This window comes from Poecilia reticulata, chromosome 6, assembly GCF_904066995.2.
Source record: "Poecilia reticulata chromosome 6, P_reticulata-male-v2, whole genome shotgun sequence".
Taxonomy (NCBI): domain Eukaryota; kingdom Metazoa; phylum Chordata; class Actinopteri; order Cyprinodontiformes; family Poeciliidae; genus Poecilia; species Poecilia reticulata.
In genome coordinates, this window is record NC_088835.1 from 4,915,189 (window position 1) to 4,939,156 (window position 23,968).

General features: G+C 41.0%; 1 protein-coding gene across 5 annotated transcripts in view; it reads left to right on the forward strand.

Moving 5' to 3' along the window:
- LOC103465750 (mgat4 family member C) overlaps nucleotides 1-23,968 on the forward strand; it is a 145,659-nt gene that overhangs the window by 55,645 nt on the left and 66,046 nt on the right. For 3 of the 5 annotated variants that reach the window (XM_008410874.3, XM_017305367.2, XM_081607697.1), the window contains 2 exons: nucleotides 8,377-8,453; nucleotides 19,297-19,380. The gene's annotated coding sequence lies outside the window, so the exon portion shown is untranslated. Of the gene's footprint in view, nucleotides 1-8,376; nucleotides 8,454-18,891; nucleotides 19,036-19,296; nucleotides 19,381-23,968 lie in introns of those variants that run through there. The other 2 variants (XM_017305368.2, XM_008410878.3) reach the window with 2 other exon arrangements.

A 23,968-nucleotide genomic window follows, 5' to 3' on the forward strand; every position in this document is an offset into this window, starting at 1 on the left:
TGATTTCCAAATGTAACCCAGAATGCCTCAATCTAAAGAAGTTCAAGAGCATCTGGAAACAAAATCACTAGCTGTATTTCCATTAGCCATAGAATTGCTCAAATTGAAATGACAGAAATACATTTGCTTAATGGAAATACAGCAATTAAAAAAAATAAAAAATCTCACTTTTTTTGATAAGTTTTCTCACTGGGATGAGTTGGTTTATCAGTTGCATCCCAATAGATGTATTTCACAAAGCTGTAATGGAAACACTTTTTTCACATCGCACGAGACACATGAGCAACAGCCGGATGTTACTACTGGCAAAAATGAAGAAGAAGACAACAGGAAGTGGTAGCACGATGATGGTTTGTCTTTGTTGGGGGGTTTTTCAGATTGCAGCTGGCTCCACCAGTTCCTAAAAAAATGTTTGTCATTCCAGCCTGTTGAATCCATAGCTTTTCTGCAAAATCTCTGGCTACAATTTCCCTAAAACGCTGCATACGTAGTCGCTCCAAAGTAGGCGGGGCTTGTTGCTAAACATCTCCTCTGATGGCTGTTAGATGATGAGCGCCAGCATCATGACTGAATTATAAATATAGCTCATGTAACTGTTTACATTCGTTGCTGCCATGAATTTTAATGACTTAAGAACAAGCTTATTCACATGTGATTTTAATTTTGTTATGTATTTAATGGAAAAGCTGCAATTGCAATGGCTTTTATTCCCACTGACAAATTCCTCATCTGAAAATTGCATTGTGCACTTGCTCAGTTTATCTTTGTCTGATGGCATATTTTATCTTGATATGAATCATTAAATGTGACAAAGTGTGAAATAAAAGTAAGTAAAAAGGGTGACAGAAAACCAAAAGTAGAACTGAGTAAGAAGACAGGTCAATTTTTTCCACACTACTGTAAATAATAAAAGATAGCTGAGTGCTATTGTTTGAATGTGGCCCCACTCACGCGCAGTCCTCCTTTCTGCCATATTGCCCCTAGCACACGGGGGTTGGGGGGATCTTTCCAAGGTAAAGTGCAATTCTTAGCGCACTGCTGCCTGTGCAGTCTCCCAAGTGGCCTTCGCATCCTCGGCGTGATGGATGTTGTTTCAGATTCTCTCTCTCGCTGCTACTGATAAAACAGCCTTGTCAAAACACATCCACCACCAGTGTAAGCAGATAAAAGGTAGTTGCAGATGATTAAAAAGATTTGTGCTTTGCGTCATTTATGATGCCGACTGCCAAGGAACGGGGCTGTGACGGATGACTCAGACAAGAGAGTTCGGCATGAAGCCTGACTGCAAATGTTGCTGGTAATGACCAGAGTGTGTGTGTGCGCGTGCTTTTTTTTTTTTTTTTTAGATGCGGCTAATGAGCATGGCCATTAGGCATAAATGACATTTTAAAAACCTGGGGAGCGGGGAATGAAGAAGCACCGTGGATAGACTCCCCCCGTAGGCAGCAAATACGCCATAAGCATCTGGTGGATGCAGCACCCAGTTCACACAGATGACCTCCACCCGGAGTGTGGAGGTCTGTCACTGTAGGGGGACGTGGGTGATGAAGGCTCATTACGGAGGAACTGTCACATCAATCCCATCTTCGGATCTCAGATATACGAGCATTGTTTCATACTTCTTTGCGTTTGGCATATAAGTTGATGAAAGATGTCTCTCCTGTGTCGTGGCATTTTAAGGTGACAGAGGTTCCATAGAGCAGCGTGTGGTTGGAGAAAAGACTTCAATGTATTCTTAATGCAGACGTCTGTGACGTATACAGTACATCGCAAAAAATGCAGATTATCCAGAGGAATGCAAACGGTAACACTTTATTTGAAGGGGGGTGAATAAGACTGTCATGACACTTTCATAAACATGACATAACATCTGTCATGAACATGAATAAGCCTTCATGAATATTTATGACTGTTGTCATAAAGTGTCATTTGGTAAATTATGACACTTTTAATACAAAGTTGACATTATTTAAAATGTCTTTGTTATGACAACTTGACATTGACCAAGAAATCATTACCATTTAAACTTTACCTTTAATAACATAAAGTTACCTAATTTTTAAAGTGCAATCAGTAATACTTTTATAACAAATTTATATGGATGTGTGTTTACTGACATGCTAATGCTGATTGACTTTCAGACTTCCAAAACGTTAACAGCATTCAAATTCTATCATATCGCATCAGAGTCAAAGGTGAACTTACCGCAGATTAATCTAGCCTTATAGTGGAGACACAGTGAAATGGCTTTATTACTGCGTTTCTATTAAGGAAATGTATTTTCGTCACTTGCTGTCACTAAAAGCAGCTACCGTTCTGCCTTCTTCTCTCAGCAGCTTCTACACTAAAGAGTGTTTTCAGCGTGACTTGGGCATTCACTGTTACTTTGGAGTTTCCAACCAGCCAGTCATTCGACAAAGCTGAACACGGCAAAACATTTAAATGTCACAAAGTCACCAGAAAAAAGTCCAACTACCGTATTTCTTGGGAATTCTTATGTCATGTTTATGACAGTGTCATGACAGTCTTATTCACCCTCTTCAAATAAAGTGTTACCATGCAAACACACATTCCCAAGAAGCTGCTGAGAGAAGAAGGCAGAACGGTAGCTGCTTTTAGTGACAGCAAGTGACGAAAATACATTTCCTTAATAGAAACGCAGTAATAAAGCCATTTCAACACACATCCATCGGCGTCTTTCATGTTGCGTTCCAACCGAAAGAGTTTTGCACGTCAGAAAGGTGACCAACAACTCAAGTTGGACGCTTGATATCGAGCGTCAAAGTCGCTGGTTACATATTGTAACCCCAGATTCTATGAGTATAGGCACAGCCTTTACAAAATAGAACGCTCTGGACTTCTGAGAAAAGAGTGGAACTGTTTTGGGAGGAGCCTCTTGACTTTAGGTTGTTTTCCTCTGCTGCTCTCTTTGTTCAGTGGAAGATGAAATTGAGAGCGTTTGTAGAGTTTCACCACGAACTCCAGAAGCTGAGCGTTGTTTTCTGCATTATTTTCGTCTCACCTGAGCCCATTTGGACGACCTGCTGACCCTCATCAGTGTTCATTTTCCTGTCAGGGCTCCAGCTATAAGTCCCTACGCCACACAACAGAGTTTCTTTGATTGGTTAATGCTGTGCATAAAACGCTCAAAATCAGAAAAAATGCAGTGCCAGACACGCAAAAAAAGAACCACTAGATGTGCCACAGCACTTCTGGATCCCACATGCAAAGTCCGACCGTAGACTTTGTATGTAAATGCCCCTGACACTCAAATTGTGTTTGGTCTTAACGCACTATAGTATACATAAGGCTCATCAAACTCAAGTTGACTATGATAAACCAGATTAGACCAGTGTTTCACAGCTGGCGCCATGTGTGGCCCTGGTGTTGGCCACCTCTGCCAGGTGTGGGCCGCCAAAGGGTCGTCATTCTTTCTGGATTGCGGGTGCAAGTGTATTTTGTGGACCAGAACTTGACCAGACCAATTTTGGCACATGGTTAGCATCTTTACCTTGATCAATCAATCAATCAATCAATCAATCAATCAATCCATCCATCCATCCATCCATTTTCTTACACCCTTGTCCCTTAGTGGGGTCGGGAGGGTTGCTGGTGCCTATCTCCAGCTAACGTCCCAGGGGTCACCCTGGATAGGTCGCCAGTCTGTCACCAATCAATCAATCAATCAATCAATCAATCAATCAATCAATCAATCAATCAATCAATCAATCAATCAATCAATCAAATTGTATTTGTATAGCACATTTCAGCAGCAAGGCATTTCAAAGTGCTTTACATAATTAAAATAAAAACAGCATGTGACAGTGAATAAAAAGTGAGAAAGAGAAAGAGATTTTGAAAAAGATTTAAAAAGATAAAAACATTAAAACCTGCACCCCTTTTAGGACTTCAGTTAAAAGTCGGTAACTGGGACTCCAACCCTCAGGGACTTTAGTCAAAAACGCCGTGTGACAAGGACTCCAACCTCTAGGTTTTTAGTTGAAACGCCTTCAACTGGGACTCTAAATTCCGTAGAACTTTAGTTAAATGTCGTTTAACTGGGACATTTTCCGGGGGGCTTTACATCATTAAAATGTAAACAGTGAGAAAGAGAAATAAAAAGAAATTAAAAAGTAAAAACATAAAAACATCAAAGACATCAAAACCCGCACTCTAACCCTAATTTAGCCATAAGCAACTCTAAACAGGTGGGTTTTAAGTTGAGATTTAAAGGCACCCAGTGTTTCAGCTGTTTTACAGTTTTCTGGAATTTTTTTCCAAATCTGTGGTGCATAGAAGCTGAATGCTGCTTCTCCTCGTTTGGTTCTGGGGATGCAGAGCAGAGCAGAACCAGAAGATGTGAGGGGTCTAGACAGTTGGTACAACAATAACAGATCTTTAAGGTATTGTGGTGCTAAACCGTTCAGTGATTTATAAACTAACAACAGTATTTTAAAGTCTATTCTCTGAGCTACAGGGAGCCAGTGAAAGGACTTTAAAACTGGTGTTATGTGCTCTATCTTCCTGGTTTTAGTCAGAACAGCAGCAGCAGCTTCTGGATCAGCTGCAGCTGTTTGATTGATTTGTTAGTCAGACCTGTGAAGACGCTGTTGCAGTAATCAATGCGGCTAAAGATAAACGCATGATGAGTTTCTCTAGATCTCGCTTAGACATAAGTCCTCTAATCCTTGATATGTTCTTCAGGTGATAGAAGGCCGACTTTGTGACTGTCTTAATGTGGCTCTGAAGGTTCAGGTCAGAGTCCATCACTACTCCCAGGTTTCGGGCTGATCGCTGGTTTTTAGTTGTAAGAACTGAAGCTGTGCATTGATTGTGGTTCACTCTTCTTTAGGTCCAAAGATAATAACTTTAATTTTGTTTCTGTTCAGCTGGAGAAAGTTTTGGCACATCCACACATTGATCTGTTCTAAGCATCTATTCAGTGATTGGATGGGTTCAGAGTCACCTGGTGACATCGTGATGTAGAGCTGTGTATCATCCGCATAATTGTGGTAGCTAATCCTATTTCCTGTTATAACCTGAGCCAGTGGGAGCATATAAATAATGAAAAGAAGGGGTCCTAGGATTGAACCTTGGGGTACCCCACATGTGACCTTTGACCTCTCTGATGAGAAGTTTCCGATTGAAACAAAGAAATCTCTGTTCTTTATGTAAGATTCAAACCAGTTGAGCACTGGACTGGAGAGTCCGTCCCAAGTCTCCAGTCGATTCAATAAAATGTCGTGGTCAACAGTGTCAAAAGCTGCACTGAGGTCCAACAGAACCAGCACTGTGGTTCTCCCACAGTCTGTATTTATATGGATGTCATTGAACACTTTTACCAGGGCCGTCTCCGTGCTGTGGTGAGCATGAAAACCAGACTGGAAGGAGTCAAAACGATTCATTATTGTTAGGAAGTTATTTAATTGTTTAAAAACAGCTTTTTCAATAATTTTGCTGATGAATGGGAGGTTGGAGATCGGCCTGTAATTCCTGCAGAATTAGTGATTTGTCCAGATTGTTTTTTTTTATCAGTGGTTTGATAACTGCTGTTTTCAAAGCCTGGGGGAAAACACCTGAAGAGAGCGATGAGTTTACTATTTGGATCAGATCATTAGCAACGACAGGCAGGACTTTCTTAAAGAAATGTGTGGGCAGGACATCCAGACAGCAGGAACCAGAACTTAATTGACTTATAATGTGATAAAGTCAGTTAGGTGTTCACCAAAACAGAAGACTTCTGTCACGCCTAAAAAAATCTGAAATGTCCTTGTACTACTTTCTAGACCTAGAAAGTGCTGTCATTAGATGCCCTGCTGATATAGAAAACTGTGGTTATACACAACAGAGAACAATGACGATGCTGTGTAACAAACCAAAACCACAAATTATTTAAATGTTAACAATAAAAGCTACATCTGACCCCACACCCAGTGATCTTTTGTAACATGTTATATTCTGTTGGGTTGCTGTAGCTGAAGAAACTATCCACAGCCAAAGCACAGTAATCTCTTTTTCATCTCTGTGTTTACAAAGTTTGGTAAAGGCATCCTTTGACAGGTGTGATGCGCCACGCTGCTCCCAATATGCATTCCTGTTAAGGCAGTGTGGAAATCAATAAAACAGCATTTTCTTGAACAGCTGGTGTTTTTCTTCTGTCTGATCCAATTCGTTCCCTTTGCAGCGGTTTGTTATTCTGACTTCACAGGCTTAGCAAGTTTCCCAGACTGAAGGTCAATGCTCAGACCACAGTCTTCCATGTAAAGAATCTCGGACCTCCATTTAATTTAACTATCTATTGCAAATATGACAAAGATGTAGAAATTGGTTTCAGTATTGTCAATTATCTTACTGATATTGAATATATTTCTCTGTCTTTACCTGGCATATGAATGTTCAATGCAAGTGTTTATAGTCTCGTTGACTATAAAGCTCAAACAAAGTAAAGACAATAAGTGACTCAACATCTCTCTACCGAACACCTCAGACTCACATTTGGATGTGATTAAAATTCTGGAATGTTTTTCCCCCCCCAAAAAAACAACAATTTATACTAATATTACAGCTGCTGATTCTGCTACAGTTCCTTTTTTATTTGTGGGAAAAGAAACCCAAAGTTTTTTTTTTTTTTTTTTTGCACTCTTGGCTTCACAGTGGGAAGTTGAGCAACATCAACATGAAGCCAGTGAAGCAGACACACTCAGACTATATAAATAAACTGCTGCTGTTTTATACCTTTACATTTCTGGGTCTTTTTTTTATGTTAGTGTATGAAGACTAACAAATACCAGGTACTTGCACAATGTTTTTAACTGATTTCATTGGGGGTAAAAAAAAAAGAAAGGAGCGTGGATTTTTATGCTTGTTCTTGCGTTCTACTACACGGCATCCTCTCCTCATATGTACCACAAATCGTTGTATGCCGATAAAAATGCAAACCACTTCACACGTGATTTCATATTGATGCAAACAATTAGAATGTTGCTATGTAAGCATCAGGATTAGCTTAGTTCTTCCTGTAAACATGCGGAGGTGTTTGTTTTGGTTGCAGAACCCGGGGTAAAGCATGCTTTCCAGGCAGCGGTGACCTTTCTAGTATCCTCCGTAGGAATTGTCAGGTGATACCGCTCTGTGTCTCTGAATACGTGGTGGTGGGAGAGGAGAGGGGGTGGGGAGGAGCGAGGGTGTGAAGAAGAACAGTTGGAGATGCTAAGGTAACGCTGTATGTGGGTGGTTCTTTTCCCAGGTTGAGAATTTCCCTGGAAGCGATGGATGGAGCTGTGGAAAACAGGCCGCAGTGGATGCTGCGCTTGCTAACACAATGCTGGCAACCAGCCTTACCCGCAAACCACAAGCACATAAAACACAGTCCCAATTTACAATCAAATGCTCTCACTTGACTTGCAAGACCAAACTTAGTTCGCTAACTTCTTTTCAGAGAATAGAGTTGAAAACGTACCTCAAGAGGTTGAGGAAGAGATAAAAAAAAATAGTTTCTAGTTTACTTGGAAGAGGCAAGGAAACCAAGTGAAACTTACAACTGTGATGACTGTGTGCATAAGGAGAAGTGAAATTTGGCAAATTTTAAAGGTTAGTAGCTATGTTTCCATTTCCAGTATGTTCAAAACTTTGCGTCAGCGGCAGCATCCAGTCGTTAATCATGTGACTGGTGTGTTGCAAAAAAAAAAAGTGTTAACATTGCAGTTTTGCTAAATAAACTGATTTCGATGCAGCCAAACAACTTGCTATTTTTTTTTAAATTGCCATGTTTACATTAAGCAAATTTATTTCTTAAACGTCAAATTGCGCAATTATATGGTCAGAGGAAACGCAGCCGTAGTCTGTGATCTTTCAACGCAGATCAAGTGCGTCACATTCATAAAACACATTTACGGAACACAGACAAACAGAAAGTTTCACTCAGGATGGATAACAATGCACTCGCTTTAAAGCCTCCATAATAAACAACACCACAGAGAGCAGCGGCGTGAGGAGAACCTTGTTAAATGAGGTCATCTCGCCGCATCCTTTGATCCCTCCTTTCTTCATCTCAGCGGCAAGTGGCATATAAGAGGATCTATCTTTGTGAACAGTTTTGAGCCCCCAAAATTACAAACAAACGAAAGGCGAGGGATCGATAGTGTGTGTCTCACAGAATGATGAACTGGCACTTCAGAGGGGGGGAGAAAAAAAATCAATGTTGCATTCCCTCTCTCTCTCTCTCTCTCTCTCTCTCTCCCTCCTCTGGTCTCTATCCTTCTCTGTGGGCCCTACACTCTCTTCACAGTCCTTGTGCAATGGTGCTTAAGTGTGTGCTCAGAGCTGGGTTTGTTTCTACGCTTTAATGGCCCTTTGTTTTTCTTCTTCCTTTTTTAGCCTGGAAGACCCCTGCCAATTTGATGTGTGAACGCACCCAGCGATAATGGCCCAGAGGACACACAGTGGACATAAGTGTAAGTGCTTCTCTGTCTGATTTACGGCCGTGGTGGTCCTCCACCCCAGCTGCCCTGTGGGTCCCCGCCTATTGATCAGAATACATTGCATTCCCTAAATCATAACGGACCTGGTTGGATGAACCTGGCGGAATGAAAACATATATTCACTTCTCAACCTTGGACAGGAGGTGTCAAATGCATTTTCATTTTTAGGCCAAGTCAAGATCAAGAATGTTGCAAAAGGGCCGCCTGTGGTAGAGTGTACCAATAAAATCCATTAGCAGACTGTTGAAATATGAATAAATAGCAAAGTCTGCATTCAATACATTCTTGAATTTGAATGGTATTGAGCATATTTTCACATTCATCAGTCCCAAAATGAGCGGTGATCGTTTTTAGTGAGATTTTACAATCAAAATTGTGGACAAAATTGTGGACAGTTAAGAAAAATTTGTAAGAAATTAAGTTGTTTTTGAGATTATGTATATCGGTAAATGTGACTTTACTTTTACTCAACATTTCAATTACAGACTATAACTTGGTAAGGTTAAGCCAGCAATTTAAGAAATCCTGCCACCTGCAGGTGGGAGTTAGCATCACTAAAACCCAATGTTTTTGAATTTTTCCACACATTATTTTGTAAGATTTGCCAAAAAAAGTGTGGCAATATGTCAATTTTGTGTGGATTTCTACTTTTCTTTTAGCGATTTTTTTGTCTTAGCAATCAAAATCACCTAATTTTTGTGGTGCAGCAGAAGTAAGAGGTACTGCCACCTGCAGGAAGGAGTTAGTCAATTAACCCCGATGTTTTTGAACATTTTTGTGGGAAATTGCAAATTACAACACATCTTCAAGGTTCTTTGTATGTGACTCTGGAATCCAGATAAACACCTATGGCGGTTTGATACATGTGATATGATACATAATATTTAATGCCGTTTTTTTTTGTTTTTTTTCTGGTGCAGTCTTTGAGTTAAATGAATATTTTCACCATCGTAGAAAAACAGAACAAAGTTCATTATTTGCCTAAATGTAGAATTAATAAACTTCTCCAAGGGGAAAATTGGATTCCAAGAGCTTTGACTGAAGCTAGAAATTAACTGTTGCATTTTGGTAATCCTCTAGGATCACATTTACCACAGAGAGAGAGAAAAAAGTGTTTCTTGGCTAAAGTTGCGCTCTGCTAAATGAAATATAAAACGGCTCTAATAAATTTGAGAGGCAAAAAAAGCTCAGTTAGTAGAGTGATTGCTTCTGTTCCATAAGACTTGAAGTAACTTTATACTGCATGTTTAGTCTTGACATCCTGGGATCAGGGTTAGCTTACTCCTAGCAGCAGGTGGGAGTGGTAGAGGTAGCTCTGTCACTCTGTACTCGATAAAACCAGAGAACACTCAACTTGCGCTTTTTTCGATGGCCGAGACTTCAGAATTCATTTCTTTTGTTGTTTCTGTTGTTTATTTTGAATATTTAAAATGTCGTCCAGTTCCAATGTGTTAAATGTTCACTAGAACTGAAGGTTTATTGATCTTTGAGAATGTGTTCTTGCATTATTATGCAGTCATTATTGCTACTTGAAAATTGTCTCAAAGCAACAATATCATTGTGTATCGCAATAACATCTGGGACGATTTACCGCACAGCAAAATTTGTTACCATAACTTATTGTCACTTTTGTCGTTATCGTAGCAGAACTACAGAATACCGGAATAAAACTACATCTGGATCGGCCGCCCTTTAATCCGCATTAGTAGCCGTAGTCTTCCTGAGAGCCGCGTTGGCACTAATCAGCTGGCCTGTCCTGGGTGTCACCTGCCTGTGTGATGCAGCCGAGCCTCTAGACGAGCCTCGGTAGGAGTGGGACGGCAGTGCTGTCAGCTGTGGGGAGACTCTTCCTGTCAGCTCTGCCTCATAAAATGCACTGCTCTGAGATGAAGGCCCAGACAGCTATCCATGCGGGGTACGGGGTGGGAGGAGGAGGAGAAGGAGGAGGGCTATCCATACGGTTATCTATCTGCTGCATCCATCTCCAGAATCTATTTGTCTACGTTTCTTTGTCTTTGTTTGTCTCCAGGGGTGCAGCTCGGCTGCTGTGTGTGTGCGTGCATGCGTGTGTGTGTGTGTGTGTCAGCTGCCGAATATTCACGGTACGTGCTAGGAGAGTTTGACAAGCCGCTCTGACACCTCCGCTCTCTCCACCCTCATTTTCATTTCCTCTCTTGCGTCGGCACTTTACCTCCCAGCTCCTCTGGTCTGCCGTGAGACTGCGAGCCGCGCGCTCCGTACAGTCAGGATAAAAAAAAAAAACTCACGCCGCGCGCACACACACACACACGCACGCACATACACACACACTGCTTTTACATTACTTACCTGAGAAAATAGGATGTTAAAAATAGAACGGCCCGCATATCGTCGGGAACAATGTCTGAAAAGATTTCATTGGGAGCTTTTATCACTAGTCTGTGAAGGCTTTCATGCTAAAATTGGCAATTTATTGTATTCTGTTTAAGATTCTTCTCACCTTCTCATAATGGAAACACTTTCAATCTCAGTTTAGAATCTTTTGGAAATTTCTGTATTGGGTGCACTTCTACCATATGGCGGCGTGTCTTTCAATAAAAGCAAGAAAATGATTTCAATTTATTTCCATATTCAGTTCCAGAGTCTGGAATGGAATTGGGGGATGGCTTACATCCTATCGTTTATTGTGATAACTTTCTTATAATGATAAGAATTTTCATTTATCATTGCCACAATAAATTTCAATTAATGATGTTTAAAGTCCACCAAAAATTATTTTAACATTGGTTTGTTAATTGAGAGTATCAGTAAATATCAATAACTTTGAAAATGTGATAAACTGCAGTTACACAACACAGTTCTTTATGTGGCTGGTGTCCAAAAATTTACATAATCTACTCCAAAACTCTGAACACTGGCATGTTTCCATTAAGCAAATTTATTTTCTGAATGTCAAATTGTGCAATTATATGTTCACTGGACCATAGCTAATGCTAGCTTCAGTGGTTGTGCAAAGACTGTTTCTACTTTGCCCAGTTATGTGTGTTGAGGTACGTTTGTTGTGTGAAAACTTCAAACATGCAGCTGTCAGGGGGTCTGAATGTTCATGGATTCTAGCTGCTGTGGTCCCTAAACTCTATGAATACCGGGACTCAGCTATGGAGTAGATAAAGATTTTTCCATCAAGTATTGAGAGGTCTATAAGTTATGCTAAGGGGAACTTTTTTTTTAAATCAAAATATCTCTTAAAAACAGATATGTTTTGTCACCATTTCTCCTTTTCAATTGTCTTATGGTCTTGAATTGATCCCTCTCTGGTTTTCTGTTAGAAACAAACTTCTTGGTTGAATGAACATAATTTTAAGTCTAAATCTGCTATACTATACAGCTGGAAAAGGGTTGATGTTTTTGTGAATACATCAACATTTACAACACTTTTCATAAATAGTCCAAAGCAGAACCTTCAATGGAAACACAGTGACTGAGAGCCGATTTTGGCTCTTTGCCCTGAACATGCAGAGCGCTTAAGACTGTGTATTTTTCTGCTTCCCAAAATATACACATCTTTTATTCTAAAAGAATATATATACATAAATGCCCTCTTACTTAAAAATCTTTCAGTTATAGTCCAGATATTACTGGCTTAAGGTTATGTCTTAATGTTAGACATTAGTTGCTTGGATACATTTTTAATGTTTCTGTCAGATAAAACCTTTAACTCTGGTTTTGTGAGTAAAGTCAACTCACAGTTGTATTCCTCTGTATTTGAGCCGAACAGGTTAAACTGAGCGACTTGACAACATTGCTGAGTTGTTTTTCACTCAGCAATGTTGTTGTTTTTTTTACAATCTATCGAAGATGTACGGTTCAGTCGTCCCATCAATACGTTCATCCATCTCCATTGTTCTACATGTGTGGACTCAACATCTGCATCGGGCATTTTCACTCCAAACGCATATTCTGATCGTCCGTTTCTAATAAACAAGTGTTATGGGAGGTAAACAGTTGTTATTAACTTCTCATCTTTTCAAAAGAGGAAAGCTGCCATGTTGACAGGAGGTTTGTTTAAATCCATATCTGAGAGACGGTATCGATCAGCATCTTGCTCTCTGCATATTTCTCAGGATTTTTGTTTTTTTTTCCCAGGCAGTAATGATTGGCCCCCGAGGGGGAAATGTAAACAGCTGCATGGAGAAGTTGCAAATCCTTTCTTCTTTCCAAGTTTTCCCTCGTTAAGTCATCATCACAAGAGCCAAGGCCTTTATTTTCAAACTCTGCAGAAATATCAATATGGATTTAGGAGTCTCCCTGAAGCGAGGTCTTCAGCTAATTAAATCTGTAATCACTTTGTACTGTAAAAACACAAGCAGAGGAAGAGGGGAGGTGGGACGCGGTGGTTTAAATAAGAGCCACTGGAACTTTATTTAACAAAGCTAATTGGGTCAGAGCTCCTTATCCTCGTAAAGCGCCGGGGTTATTTGGCATCCAGTTGGAAGGCTTACAGCTCTTTTGCCCTCAAACAGTCAGACTCCCTGTGAGAGTGTGAGCCGGAGTGTAGAGCCGCCAAGTTCAGGAGCAGTGTGACCGGTGTCATGGCCGCAGCGAAAAGACGCGCCAAATTGTTGTTTCATTGTTTCAAGTCGACGGTTGTATGTCGAGGAGTGGAATGGGATTCAGAGGCACTCCGGGCTGAGACGGGATTCAGATAGCGGAAAGTGTCAAACAGCCGAACGAATCCATGAATCATCTCTCCGCTGGGTTCTTCATTAGTGGAAACTGCGAGTGTGATTCAGTCACTCGTGTCCCAACGAAGCAATTATCTCCACGTAGACTCGATAGTCCCTAATTGTTTCTCAGAAGATCGCTTGGAACAACAATAATATAGATGAATTATAGAAATGGAGTTTGACTCATGTCGTGTCAAACTTGCACTCTATTAAATGATTTCGATCTGATTTGATTCTCGCATTTAATTTGAACAATGAAGCTTGTGGTGGTTCTAGCAAAAGAAATGTACTAATTTGCTAAGTAGATCGAGAAGTTATGGCTTTAACAAGATGTCAGGACAGGTGTTCTTTAAGACTGTTCCCCATGAAAATATTGAAACTAAATATATCTAGTCAATATTTTTTATCTGAAGAATGTCTATTGTTCATTTAGGGTATTTTCACATCTGATAGTCCGGTAGACTCAGTTTGATTGGTGAAAAAACTCGCAACATTTGTTACATTTTCAGATGCTGTGGACGGCTTTCACATTGCACTGTTAAACAAAGTCCTGTGAAAAACCTGTTCCCCCTTCTCGCCTGTGATGCACCAAAAAGAATGTAAACAAAAACTGAGTTGTGTCCGATTTCAGCGGTTGTAGGATTTCTCTTTTGTCTTTGGCAAAAGACCACAAGCCATTTCTCCTGCTAGACGTGCTTATTGTTTTGGTTGTATTTACCCAGAATGCCTTGCGCTACAGTCTGCTTCTTGCTTATGGTCCGCTTGCTTATGGTCACATATGCATTCAAACCACACCAGAGTTCACTTCAGTCGAACCCAGACCTAAGTTTATATTTTTGATATAAGCTACATAGCCCAGGTTTGTAGCCAAAGTGTGTACCTAATAAAGTAGCCACTATGATGGCTCCAAAATATTTTCTACTTATTTCTACATTTAAACTCGAACTGGGTGAAATAGTATGTATGTACTTTTTGACACAAGAGTGATAAAATCCATCATAATATATCATCAATAACATGTTAATCTCTCTCTTTCTTTCTTTCACAATACAGTATATGACAAATGGCAGCATTCTGTTGCAGGGGAGAAAGCACAATGATAAATAAGCCAAACATGTGACACTCTCCATTAAGCGCAAATGGTGCCAGAAGAAACAAACACTTTATTAAAATGCCATAGAAGTGACAGATGAGCTAAAGAGCGGACACCTCGACTGGGTCCTTCTCATTATTCACTGCCTTCTGCCTCTGAATATTAAGCCAAATAAGTTGTTCTCAGTAGCAAGGTGTAAACTCCTCTCTGCCTCCCCCATCTCTCCGCGTTACTCGTGTTTGCGTCCGTCCCCGGGGCTCTTTGTGTAAAGCGCCTGCACTAAACAGGCAGTCGAGGCCGAGCGCAGCACGGCGAGGCTACCTCTGCCCTGGAGAGATCTGATCTTCACAGCGACCTCATTTTTCCCCCCCCTGCCGCTCCTGTTTACTCCTCAGACTTCGCGCTTGTTTTCACCCGACACTCGGTTGGACATTTTGTGGCAACAAACTACTTTAAAGACTGACTGCAGGGGAAGATTTTCAAAGTTTGGTTAATTGCTAGTGATGTCACTTATTGCTCTTGGAAGGGAACCGAATCTTCAGATTCTGTTCACTTCAGTGCCGTTTGAAATAATCAATTTTTGAAACATTTTCTAAGAACAGGCCATTTTAGCCGTAATATAGTACTATTTGTAATAATTGTTTTTGAAAGTGAAGTTCATATAAAAATTAATCATCTGTACTTAATAAAGAACCACAATCTTACAAGAAATGTAATGTATGTATTTTTCTAAAGTATAACATTTCAAAATATGTCAAATACCCATGTAGTTTTTTTTATGTGATCTGTGTATTAATACAATTTTGGTGCTATTTGTAATGAAAAAATATATATTTTAAAGAAATTACAGCAAACGGTAGAGGAAAAAAAATGGACTTGAGTTGCTTTGGCAGAAACAAAAATCCTTCTAATGAGTCTAGTGTTGTTTACCACTCAACTATGAACATGAACTAAGGAGAAACAGGCAAGAAGATTCCAAAAAGATGGCAGCGCATAGTACCGTGTTCATCCTTTCTGCCACTACATGAAGCCTGTCAGTAGATCGTTTCCATTACAAATATGCACAATATTCTGCTAATACAGTAAAAACTCATCACACAAGGATGAGTTTGTTCATGTGACAACTCATTAAAAACACACCGCGCATGTAAGTGTATGTGTCGTCTTCTTTATGTGTCGTTTTCTCCTTTGTGATTTACACTAGTGGCAACATTTGGTTTTGATCATGTGACTCGGTTGATTAAAAAAAACAAACAATAAAAAGGCGTTTCTGATGTAGTTTTGCAAAAAATACAAATTTAATATACGGTCAAAAAAACACCTCACCTTAGCACCAAAATGTTTTATCGAAAAACACGTGTTTTTCAAAATTGACATAATTCCATTAAGCGAAAGCATTTTGGAAATGTCGAAATGCGCAATTTTATTGTCAATGGAAACACAGCTAGAGTAGCAGCCAATGAGATGTAACGAAAACAAGCAATGGCCAATGAGAGTATGTGCTGCTTTCTTCTATTTCATTTATTGGCAGATTAAATAAATCTATTTTTAAATTAAATAAAATAGAAAAGTTGTGAAAAGCAAAGAATGACTCATTAACTCTGTCGTGTCGTTCAGGGTAGAGAGCCGTTCAGAAGAATTGTCTCTAGTACTTGCAGAGGCTGCTGGGCGTTCCCGTAGATTGTGTTTCATTGTTAAGTCTGGCAGATAATGGCCTCCATTATTAGAAATGATGCATGACATTTCAGTGGTCTGACTGTCTTGAAACCCATCATGTTCGGTGCGACTGTAAAAGCAGAGTGTTGAAGAGAGCCTCCCGTATTCAGCTCACAGTGATCTGCATTAATATTAGTGATTGGTCCCCCAGTCACGTTCAGCCCCATCTTTTCATTCCAGCATCTGGTTTTAATTGGTGCGATGCTGTAAAGCTACAGCTGCTCTGTCTGTTAGGACAATAAATTACTCCAATTAGGAGTTGAACAAAAGAGGCTGTCTGACACCGCAGCCCCACTGCCTTGCTTTAAAATTGGAATGCGGCGGAATGAAGGCTGTACCGTAACACCTGCCCCATCATTTCTCAGATCAAAACACAGCCGGAGTTTTGTGGATGCGGAGAGAGATTGCTTTGCATGCCTCGTGTATCCCCCGTAGTTGGGGCTGCCAGCGTATAAATTAAATAGAAAAAGTGTCAGCATTTGAAATCAATATGAGGTACATTGTGTAATTGCTGGACGGATGATTAATTGCTGTTTGCATCATGAGTTGTGGATACATCTAGGTTTTCTGGCAGCTGCCTGCCATATCGATGGCACCGGTAATGAAGGCAATAATGAGGGACGGTTCAGGAGGATGCGGAATGGGAGGAACAATAGGAACATCTGTGCCTCTCCATAGTTAGACTGTAATTGAGACCATATTTCATTTTGGACTGCGAAAGCTAGCCCCGCGCCGTACTCGCCCGTCTACCTTCCAGAAAGATGAGGCATTTATTTTGCCGGCGGAACGCCTTCAGCGGCTTCGGCAACACAGGTGGTCCGCCGCCGGGAGGAATTTGGGGCTGCAGCCGCCGTCGCAGTCGGCCCTCCTTCCTATGTCTCGGGCCTGGCCGTGCCATCCCTTTTGTTTCAGCGCTTGCTGTGAGCACACCATTAAGCCAGGAGAAGTTTGACAAGAAAAATGAAGTGTGCCATTTCCCGTGGCCTCGAGTGTCTCTCTGAATAATGAGCGTGTTGCTTCCTCTCTCTCTCTCTTCCTCTCTCTCGCTTTTTGCCGTCAGATATACTTTTTCTCTTGAAGTTTCAGTTTACTGTGAGAAGGGAGGGGTCTCCAGGTTGCCACATGTCTCCTGAAAACATAGAGTCTTAGAAACACTTCCAATCCATTTGGGAAATCCTTAGTCAGAAGTCACAGCTCAGGATATTACAGCAAAGCTGTGTTGAATATGTGAAATATCTTTAGGGGGAGCATCATGAGATGGTACATGCATCTGCTACTCTGTCAGCCAAGTTAGCTGGCATTGGTTTCAAGGTCTTTAATCATTTTTATGATTGAAAACATGCCAAACATCCAGAACAGATGGATATGCCAGTTACCACTATCATAACATTGACATTGTAATGTTATGGTTCTAAACCTAAAATCTTCCAGAATCCCATTCTGGTTTATTGTAGTTTAGATTTTGTTGGAGGAAAGCTCTGTGAAGTTATTATTGATAACAGTTTTTTTTTACTTGTAACAAGATGGCGTCTCATGAAGGCTAACAAAGCTAATCAGATGTATGGTGGAAAAACCCTCAGTTGTATGTAACGCTGTTAGCAGAAATTTACAGTCTACAATTTTACAAAAGAAGTGTGCTTCTGTTTTTTTTCCAGCTTTATAACACCTGTGACCCCTGACACTATGTGGAGTGAAGGTGGTTGAGCCCGCCTGCGATTGGCAATTTAGGAGAAGTTGTGAACGATGATGTTCATTTTCTGTGCTGTTTTAGAATTGTAGTTTGCCTGTATTGGGGTGTGTAGTTTGACAAAGGCAACAGAGGAAGTGAACAAAACTATTAAGTCAGAGTTCGCCATGCTTCTAATTAAAGCATGAAGCATTTTATTGCTGGCATAGATAATGTTTGGCCTAGCACTTCTCTATGTGCAGTGAGGGATGATTGTTTAGAGCGCACACAACTTTTTCAATGTTTCTGACAGTAGGTAGACTGGAAGGGGGCAGAGAGAAGGGGCTGAAGGCATGTGGCAAAGGTACCAAGATCGGGAATGTAACTCAGGAGAACCGCAATGAGGACTGGGGCCTCGGCATACTATGTTAGCTCTTCCCACCACGCCACGCGTCGCCTTACAAAATGGAATTTTAGAATCAGTTAGAGTGGTAGAAGCATGACATTTTATAACAGTTTTTTTTATTTTTTTTTTAGATTTTTTAAGAGTGTCTTCAATATTTGTGTTGTGGAATAAGAAGGAACAGGATGGAAACACCCTCACACAGCCCTGTTTTCTCTGAACCCCCAGAGACCCTCTGACATGGCTGACCTCCTCTGGAAGAGTTGTGGTCATGACCGGAGGGATCTCCCTGCTTATTATGACACAAGTGTTTATGGTAATGGGATGTGAAGTCTGCATGGCGGTGATAGCACCGCAGGAACAGGATAGCCTATTACCCACCGCTGTGTGCTGGTAGTAATGGTAACACAGAGGTGCATCCTATCAGTTATGGTTATGATGCATTTTGAATGGGGCACTACCTTTATATATCAGTGGATGATAACAGGAGGACAGAGCATCCTGGGGGAGACGGGCATGGCCGTAATGCTGAGAGGAAACAGTCAGAATACCATACACAGCATGCCAAAGTGGGTTTATGGTGATAAATAGAGGGGAGTGGCGGGCTTTTTCCTCTCTCTGCTACAGTAGCGGAGGGCCAGCCCGTGTGTTCAAAGAGCGTGAATGCCCAGGGAGAGCAAGACAATGAAGAGCGCGTGTGTACATGTGCGTACGACAAACAAGAGCCACTCGGCAGAAGGGGAGCCTTTAGTTAGCTGTCTGCTTGGCGCTCCGCCGCCCCTCTGATGTATGTTTATGGCCCATCATCTCTAGCCAATTACCCTGCCCCAGCGTAGGGAGCGCAGCGCCTCCTCGTCAGAGCCGTCAGTGTCTGAGCGGGAAGACAGACGGCGACAGTTAACGTTTCTGGACATCCTTGGCACGGCGCTGTTCTCCTCTGGGCGGGAGGCTCTGGAGATTCATCCTAAACAGTGAGGCGCCAGGCGACGCAGTCTGCCGAGTCTATGGCCACCCTGGGAATTTAAAGCATTTTTTAATCTTTTTTCTGTGTGTGTGTGTGTGTGTGCGTGTGTGTGTGTGTGCGTGTGCGTGTGTGTGTGTGTGTGAATGACTCCGTGTGTGTTGTGAGTTGGACTACTGTCTGCTCAAACTTTTCTTCATTTTCTTTGTCAGTTGTGTTGCAGGATTGATAAAGTGATGTTTGATGTCTGATCACTGTCCTCGTTTGCCAGGTACAGCAGAAGCAGACGTGTTCCTGTGTCCCGTCCATGCCACCCGACGCAGTCTCTTGTACAAACACATCTGAACTTCTCAAGGTAATCCCTTCTTCTCTTTGTAGTTTGTGTTCAAATGGGTTTTCCTGCAGCTGCCTTTGTTTGCTTTCTTAAAAAAAAGCTGCTCTCACACAGAGAGGACGCTTTAGGAAAGGCAAATGCATCTCAGCTGCAATAAAAACTCATTTGCTTTTAAGCAAAGTGTTGTTTATTATGCTTTCAACAATGAAGTTGATTATGATTATGATTTGATTCTTAGCTTGAAAGTTTTACACCTGATGTGTTTGAGCACTGTGGGGCAAGACAAGGATCCGTAAATAGAAATGATGATTTTTAGGATTGTCTTCTGGGCTTCACTTTCGGTTATGGTGACAATTTGAAACTACCAAACCGTGCTTGTGTCGGATGGACGAAGATAGTGACTTGCATTAGTTGCACTTTGGTGCCATTATTGCTTTTTCTATTTTTAAATTTCTTTTGCAACCTTTTATAAAGTTTAAAAAAGTCCAAATATCCTGCTACGATAGCTAAACAACTTACCCAAAGAACGGATTCATTTTCCTCTAAATTTAGATTATACAACAATGGTAGAGTGTGTTTGGGTGTGTGCAAATGTCTTTTTCTGAGTATGCTCACCCTGCACATCAGCTTGCCTAATTATTAGCGTGCTGAAGACGTTAGTTCATCACATCGGATCTGCTGCTGTAATTATGAGCTTCAGATTTCACTGCTTGCATGTGTGCAAAAGCAACAAGCAGAGGCAGCTTCATGAATTGTTGATGCTTTAATTTTGTTGTGTTGTGATGACCTTAATAATGTTGTGTTATGCTTGTAACAACTGTTTCAAAGAAAGTTCACCTTAAAATCAAAAGATAATACCTTTTTTTAACTTAAGTAAATGTAGAAATACAGTTATTCTGTGGAGAGGAAGAGATCGATTCAGGTCCTGGGACAAAGTACTCCAGTGTAGGATTAACAATTCTATTGCGCCTTTTACGCTTGTCTAATTCTAAGCTTGTCCTACTTCCAAAACATATTCAAAATCATCCCTTTCTCTGTTCAGAAGGCATATTTGCGTGATGTTGGAGGACCTTTTACTCGCCATCCATAGCCACGCTAGGACGATTCTGCTAACAAAATGAAACCTGGAGATGTAGGTATTAACTTTGTGCCACAGCAAAGGGAAAATTAATACAGAAACACTGAAAACTGCTTGTATTCTTCTTTTTTTTCTCACGCTCTGTGTCGACTACGCTACCTGTAGCCACAGCTCTAATCTATCAGGATTCAACACCAAAAAAGACACAAACATTTCCCACACAAATTCTCTTACAGTTTTATGTTTTCAGACTCAATGTTTATTTTTCCATTATTAATAAGTGATAGTATGAACACAGCGGTGGTTGATTAGCTCATTTATGCAGCTGCTCTACTGATGATCTGTCAGAGAGGGGGTGTATGGGTCATCAATTTAAAAAAAAATTTTTTAACGGAACCTAAACACCGAATTCCACAGCACCTTTACATGTTAACTTGTCAAAGTCAAGCTAGCATAACTGACCTACTTCTCACTGCCCTGCTGTTTCTTTTTAAACTTTTTCCTGACCTATGAAATGTGATGTCCCTGGACCTCGTTATCTAGTTGTCGTAGTGTTGACAATTAGTAGCAAACCACTTCATCCTTTTTATTTTATCATGTTAATAATGCACGATATATACAGCAGAAACAATAAAAATTTGGCCTATGATAGAGATCTCTAGTCTTCCGGCTAACCGTCGGCTAAAGCTTGATGTAACTGGTCGATATCAAAACAGGACTAGCGGGAAGCAACACGGCTGAGAGCGCAAAGGAAGAGCTCGTTAAAAAGGTAGGTGCAAAACACGTCAACTATCTGGATCTAATTCAGGTTCAACCTCCTGTGGTCTTAGTGCGACGCTCAGGAGGAGTGCAGCATATGTCACAGTCAGATAGGAGGAAAGCCGGGGGTAAAAGCACGCTCGGGATCGGCGTGACCCCCGCCGGGACGACGCACGTGGGGTAAAGCTAAAGGGGTCCAATGGACCAAAGTCTCTTAATCCTCCTGCAGTCTTAGCACCATGATCAGGAGGAGCACGGCAGAAGTCACGGTTAGACAGTGACTGTGGGGCGGAGTGGCGGTATGACGGTCTTTCTGAAGCTTCACACGCGCAAAAAAAAGAACTTTGGGAAAGTGCACAAAGTAAAAAGCTTGTGTGGTTTAAATGACACAATCTGCAACTGAAGAAGAGTAAAAGAGACCAGGAGCAGAAAAATGTAATCTGCAAAGTGTGTAGGAAAAGTTTGGTGGGATTTGATGTCAGACAGTAGAGGAAAAACAGGTGCTGCTTTCTGTTTTCCTATGTAGTGTGAACTAAGAGTAAACTGAGATTAAACACCACCAACATTTTATACTCTATACTTCAAACATTTCTTCTGGACTGTTCCCATTTTATACCGTTCTTACTGGAGTTGTTTTCCTTCTACTAATTTGCAACATTTGAAAGTGTTGCTCAATGAGGTATTTGAAATTCTGAAAGGGTTCTGGACTTCAAATCAAGGTGATCGTCTCAGTTCTCTTCTGTTGGAAAGGCATGCTTAGTGTGGGTGAACATTAAAGATTCATGCAAACAGCTGTTGCTCCTACAGGACAGAATTACCCAGAAAAATGAAGGGAGGTTTAGATTCCAAATGAGAGGGAAACCTTGGAGGAGCAGAGTTTCAAAGAGCGTTGCTTGAAAGGCGGCTGATTTGTTTGCAAGAAGTGACTGCATGCTCTCCCACAACAGATAGTCCGAAAACTGGGTAGGGATTTAAAATGCCACTGAAACAAGCTGCTGGGAATCTTACTGTGAATCAGAAAAGTGTTTAATATTTAAACATCTTTCCTCTTTATAATTAAATAATTGTCAAGCTTAAGGTGGGGGATTAGAGCTGAAACGATTAATTAGATTAATCGTGATTAATCGATTATTAAGATAATCAACAAGTAATTTAGTAATTGTGTAATCGCTACAGACTCCAAAAAGTCCATTTTCTGAAAGAACAACACACTGAGGTCAGTGATTAAGATAAACCTGTATAAATAACATATTGTCTGTAAATGGCCTGTCATGTAGAGGGACAAAGATTGAATCTGCAGCTAACAGAACACTTTGAACATCATGTGAAAAGTTCAGCCCTTTTTGTTTGACTTAACATCAGTACAGTGTAGCGCTGATCTATTGATTATTATTTTTTTGATTCAAAGATTAATAATTGGATAGCAAAAAGTGCTTAATAGAAGATATATTTTTGGAGATTTTGCCAAAACGATTTTGCCACTTCAGGAGTTTTAGCAAAATTTATATTTGTAAAGTTTTACCCTAATCACTAGGCTGTATGTTATTCTTTTAGAAAATGGCCTTCTTTTATGAGTAAATGATTGATTCCTAAATTAGTTGAGAATTATTTCAAAAATCGACTAATCACCTCAGCCCTACTAACGTTACGGGGCGTCATAGTGGCCGTGAATACTTTACGAAGTCTCTGTATTTTTATAAGACCTGTTTAGGACCGCTGTGTTTCCTGCAGTCTGATAGCAGACCAGAGTGAACCGTGTTGGCAGAGAAAAGAAGCAGCTGATATAGGTCAAATTAGTCATTTCCATACAACACTTTGCTTGACATTTGGCCGCCTGTTGAATAGCGAAGCGGCGCCCTCGTGCAGGGCTCGAGATAAAAAGGCGCGCCTGCGATTCAGCTGACATTTTTAGGCTGTTTTGCGACAGATGCAGTGATAACGTATGATATTTGCAGACGGGCGTTCGGCGTTAGGCGCAACGCTGAATCCGTCGCTAACGTCATTCGCAGTCCCCCTCCGCCCCAGTTCGCCCCGACTCCCGTGTTTCCTGTGTTTCCTCACATTTGTTCTGTCTAATTTGCTCCCATGTGTCCTGATGCGCTCGTTCCTCCGTTGCCACCCCCGTTTTGTTGGCAAAAGAAATCTCCATCACTCCAACGTCATCGAAGCTCTGAGATGCAAACACAAGGCCGCCGTGCATCTGTGAGCACCTATCTCTCCTCCTGGCAAGAAAATACATCAAGCAACCTATGAGGGTGTGACATAATAACGCTCTGCGCTCCTCTGAGACAGGCCGTGACCTTTTGATAGGGACGTCGCGGCGACTATCTGAATGGTAATGTGAAGGGTTGATTGGCAATTTACAGCCAGCACAAAGGCTTTGCTTCAGTGAATCAAAGTAGAGGTCTGTAGTAACAAATAGAAGCAATATGGTCTTAACCTCCACATGCTCACCAAGGCAAATAACAGATATTCCTGCTGCTCAGTGCAGTGAAAGGCAGGGGCAGCTTCTCAGACAGAACAGCTGGTTGGGTTTTGTTTGTTCCGTCGCTGTCTGTCACTCACTGCACTTCAGCAGCTGTGAGTTCAATGTCTCCAAGTTGGACAAAATTTAAACTTTAACGATTACTGAAAATGTTTATTATTATTAAGAGAATTATTGCCAAATTTGAACCACTTCTAGAGAAAGATGTGCATTTAGGTGACTATCTGAATGGTAATGTGACGGGTTGATTGTGACGAGTTGGAGAATTAAAACTTTTAGTTACTAAA